Genomic DNA, 5,408 nt, shown 5'->3' on the forward strand with positions numbered 1-5,408 from the left:
CTTTTTCTTTACATTTCCAACATTTATTATTTGTCTTATACATTTTAGCTAATTTCACTGGTGTAATATACCATCTATACATAATTTTCATCATATTCTCTTTCAAAGCATTGCAGGCTGTAATTTTATCCTTTCATTCCACAATCTTGGAATCTTGACTAACTAACAAAATATCAGGACTGGCTGTGCCTGTTGGATTTCACAGAGAGAGTATTCCTCAAGGTGGGTGCCACCACGGAGAAAGCCCATCTCCAAGTGCTCATTAGATGAATATCTGTAGGACGCAGCATAATCAATTCATCCGATGACTACAGCGGGTTGGTATATCTATATTCTGTAATGTTTACAGCATGGATAAGGAACTTGTGGCCCTCCAAATGTTGTTGGACTACAACTCCCATCTCCCCTGACTATTAGTCATTCTGACATGGGCTGCTTGGAGTTGGAAGTCCAAAATCTGGAGGGCCATAGGTTCCACATACCAGTCTAAAACAGCTGCAAAGGTTCCTCCACTGCCAGAGAGAGAGAGAGAGTGCTGGTTCCGGGGGGTTACCATGCGGCATGGTCCGAGTCCAGTCCAAGGTCAAGGGTGTGGTATGGAGGCTGTACATCAAGGCTGTAGCTGGGTCCAAGGCAAGGAGTCAGGTGTGGTCAGGAACTCTGGCAGAAGAGCAAGACAGGCTGCCAACAGGAACAGGCTACCAACAATGTTGTTCCCACAACCTGGGCTGGCTTTTATCTGCCCTGAGGCATAGGGCGGCACCGGTCCACAGGTGACTTGCCTCTCCTGGCCTGGAGGCAAGCACTCCTCCTGCGGGAACTTAGTTCCCTCCGCCTCTCTGCCCTGAGCCTCTGCAGCTCAGGAGAGGCTGGAGGGTTACTGGACCCAGAGGCAACCTCAGCTTCCTCTGATGGGGTTGAGAGTGGAGCACCTGCAGGCAATGGGTCCTCCATCACCTCAGGAGCCAGAGCAGATTCAGCTGGTGTCTGCTCCTGAGGATCTGGCACAGATGAGGGCCCTTCAGGTTCAAGCCCCAGCCCAGGCTCAGCTGGTCCTGGAGGCAGGGACTCCTGTGCAGGCTGGGATTCCTCAGGTTCAGCCTCTGAATCTGATTCCCAGGCCATCACACACGCACAGAGAGAGAGAGAGAGAGAGAAGGAAGATCCAACTGAAGGACATATGGAGGTAGATGAAAATATTTTCAGATAAGGACTGGTCACGGTAGAGGAGAAATTCAGTTAAGTGAGCATTTAAAGCTGAATCTATTGTAGTCACGCTTTCTGAAACAATGTGTGACCTGTGAAATACAGGTATCCTTCAGAATTTTCACTTAGCCGAATTTTGCGATGCCGTTTCCCAACTAAAGTGTTTACAAAAATGCACATATTAGGGGGAAGGGTGCATGAAAGTGAAGATTTTTAATGAAAATAGCATCCAAAACTTGATAATATATGGGGAAATTGCTTGCAAAAATGTGTACATTAGTCAAAACTGCATATTACATGTATTTATGAGGATAAATTTGCACTAAAATTCTGATATATTTTGGTGATGGTTTGTTTATTTATTTATTTATTTATTTATTTATTTATTTATTTAAAAAGCAAGATAGCAAATTCCTGCAAAATATGAAGAATGAAATTTAAGAATGGAAAAAGGAGAAACTGAGACAACTGAAATGGACACATCCTTTCACCCCCAAGGACCACGTATTTTGCATCCACTACCTCACATTTTACATCCACACCATCATCAGCCTTCTCATTTTGCAGAATTAAGAGATGTCTAAATGTTTCAGCGGGACGCGGGTGGTGCTGTGGATTAAACCACAGAGCCTAGGACTTGCCGATCAGAAGGTCGGTGGTTCAAATCCCCACGACGGGGTGAGCTCCCGTCTCTTGGTCCCTGCTCCTGCCAACCTAGCAGTTCGAAAGCACATCAAAGTGCAAGTAGATAAATAGGTACCACTCCAGCGGGAAGGTAGACGGTGTTTCCGTGCACTGCTCTGGTTCGCCAGAAGCGGCTTAGTCATGCTGGGCACATGACCCGGAAGCTGTACGCCGGCTCCCTCGGCCAGTAAAGCAAGATAAGCGCCGCAACCCCAGAGTCGGTCATGACTGGACCTAATGGTCAGGGGTCCCTTTACCTTTAAATGTTTCAGCAAGACTATTTAAAGTGTCAACTTTAGCAGATGAGAGGTGCCATTTGGATTCTGCTTCTGGCCAGCACCACCAAAGCAGAATTCATCCTATGCCTTAGTGCCTGCCACAACCTGTTCTAGCAGTCTTAACATCTGTTCTAACTTAACATCTGAGTTCCAACCTTGATATTGCAGTTTATAGTACTACTTTGTTATTTAAATTTATTTATAGGCCACCTTGTTCACAAAAGGCAGGACATAGGAGAACATTTCTTTCTTTCCCAGCCAAATGTGAACTCCTACAACATAGCTGTCTGTTCAGATTTCGTAAAGGGATTTGGAACCTTCTGCCCTCCAGATGTTCTAAAAACTAGTGGAAAATGTAATTCAGACAGCGATTCCGCCCATTGAGCATGGACTTCTTTAGCATGGAAGCCTACACATGAAGGTTTTCCATGCAATCTGGAATCCTGACTGTCAGACGCCTACTTTCAACAATGAGGAGGAGAAAACAACATGATGTGGGCTCGAGGTCCCAATTTGAAGCCTTCTTCACATAATTAATGCACAAAGAGGACCATGTCTTCTAGTTTGCTTAGGTCCTGCTCCCCACTGCCTCCTGTGTGGGACCAACTGTTATCAACATTCTGTTTCCTGTCAAACAGGGTGTCTTTATATATATCAATGTCATTTTTGTTTTGTTCACCAAGTTGTGTTCTTCTGCATACTGAGGAAATCTTTTGCATATGTGCTAGGTAAAGGGTAAAGGGACCCCTGACCATTAGGTCCAGTCATGGCCGACTCTGGGGTTGTGGCGCTCATCTCACTTTACTGGCCGAGGGAGCCGGCGTACAGCTTCCGGGTCATGTGGCCAGCATGACTAAGCCACTTCTGGCGAACCAGAGCAGCGCACAGAAACACCGTTTACCTTCCCACCGGAGCGGTACCTATTTATCTACTTGCACTTTGACGTGCTTTCGAACTGCTAGGTTGGCAGGAGCAGGGACTGAGCAACAGGAGCTCACCCCGTCATGGGGATTCGAACCGCCGACCTTCTGATCGGCAAGTCCTAGGTTCTGTGGTTTAACCCACAGTGCCACCCATGCCCCTATGTCCCGCGTCACCCGCATATGTGTGTGTGTGGGTGTGTGCGTCCATTTTCATATCCAAGCTTCCCTGAACTAGTTATTAAAGAGACATTTCTCTTCTATGATGTTCTATTATTTCCCTCACCAGTCCATCTTCACTGGGGTTTACAGTCACTTAGGATAGGAGTAGAATCCTGCAGCTGATCATAAAATATTCTTATGTAGAAGCATGTTCCACAGAATTCAATAGTACTTACTCTCAAGAAAGTACGCATAGCATTACAATCATATGATAATTATCTAAAAGCCTTGAGTCTCTGGCACGGTTTATATTACCAAGCTTAACAAAATCTGTTCTAATCTTCCAAGTCATCACAGCAAGCAAACCCTGTGATTGCACTGCAATATGATGATCCCTCCTGATTGATCAGGCTTTTTGCTTTTGCCTGGGACACAGTGCCAGCTACTGATGTCATGGGCCTTTCCACTCTAGATTTGGGTAGTGTGTACCTATCTTCAGAATCATGAACTTTGCTGAACTGAAACAGTTTCTCCTATCAGTTTATTTCCGGTGCCTCTCCCCAAGATGTTTATGTGCTTTTAATTTCTCAGACAATCTGTTACTGCTATGGATTCCTCACACGTATGAGGAAAGTTATAATTAAAGCCTAATAGTATCATCTGAGAAAAGTTTTCCCTCTAACTTGGTAGCTATCTTCAGCAAAGAAAGGGCAAGTCTGATGGTACCATGACTGAATTTCCATCTGCCACCATTTCTTAAACATTTGGCTCCCTATAGGCTAAATTTGGGAAATAGTAACAAATGCTTTTAATATCCAATTCAGTTTTCTCTTGTCTCTTAAATGGAGCTGTGAGAAATGTCAAGAGGATAAATGTAAGAATTAGCAAACATTTTTACCCTTTTGGAAGCCCTGTGTCTGATCTTGAAAATGCAGGCAAAAAATAAAAAATAAAAAATGCAGCTTTTGTAAGGCAGTCAGCTGCTAAAGTGTTCTAACTTACTATTTTTGTAGACTTCTAGCAGATAATGCTGTCAAAAAATAATATATCAAATATTTCTTAAAAGCATACCGTTCCCAAGCAGACTCTGTAGTGATGTTTACAAGCAAACTGACAGACAATTAAATATCATTGTTTGTGGAAATAATTTCACCTGGAGGAAGATTTGTAACAGGTTTTGTTTTGTTTTTTAAAAAGTGGGTGTCTGAGTGAGAGAGTTTAGTTAAGGAAAATCTATTTGCAATGTACTAAAAAGCAAATACCAATATGAAGATTAGATCCTGTACATATTGCTCCTGTAAGCTCTGAAAATAGGAATCAATATTTTCCCCTTTCCTCTACCTTTTAGATATAGGAAAGCTGCAATATAACTGGAATCATTTTCTGACAAGCAAATCTTTATTGCATTACCCACCCTGGAATATATCTATAGGATTTTTTTTTTCTTTTTTTCTGAGCTGGAAACAGTAATAACCCAGAGAAGAACATTTCTGTGTTATCCTGTCATCAACATTTCAAGAATCTTTTCTAGAAAATAAAATTATATTATTGTTTTGGCTCTTACTGTTGTTTTCTCCTCTCTTATTTGGAAGGGTTTTTGTGATTGCTGTGGGCCATATAATTGCAGCTTGATGTGCAGTGCTATGCAATGCACATTTTACAAAGAGTACAAGAATCTATGCACTTAAACTTTATTTGATGGGATTAGGACCTCCATGTCTCATTTCCCCTAAGGCTTATTGGCCAACAAACGATGGGGCTCTGCAGTTCAAGGGAAGTTTGGTGCTTTCATTTGCAGAAAAATATGACATCCAGCTTGCCCCATCTTCCTTCACTTGGGATTGTGGTAAAGAGGTATGTTTCTAGCATTTGTCTAAAGCTGTACAGTAGGCTGCATAGCAAGGGAATGCCACAACATAGGGGCTTCTACAGAGAATACCACTTCCTAAAACTTCTGAGGATGTTGGAACAAAAAAAATCAGAACCAGGGGAACTAAAAAGCATATGTAGGGAAGGAGGTGATCTCTCAGATGTTTAGGTTTTTAACCACTAATGTACCTCCCGGCAAATAGAAGGGGAAGAAATGGAGGCAGTGAGAGATTTTACATTTTTGGGCTCCATGATCACTGGAGATGGTGACAGCAGCCACGAAATTAAA

The 5,408-nt window shown here is 42.9% G+C and overlaps 1 long non-coding RNA gene across 1 annotated transcript; it reads left to right on the forward strand.

Moving 5' to 3' along the window:
* The first annotated feature begins 205 nt into the window (after positions 1-205).
* On the forward strand, positions 206-4,808 carry LOC307224139. Its single transcript, XR_013842436.1, has 3 exons — positions 206-317; positions 1,610-1,710; positions 4,599-4,808. It is a non-coding gene; the product is annotated as an uncharacterized lncRNA (long non-coding RNA).
* Positions 4,809-5,408: the final 600 nt, after the last annotated feature.

This window comes from Podarcis cretensis (assembly GCF_951804945.1).
Source record: "Podarcis cretensis genome assembly, chromosome: 9".
Classification (NCBI taxonomy): Eukaryota; Metazoa; Chordata; class Lepidosauria; order Squamata; family Lacertidae; genus Podarcis; species Podarcis cretensis.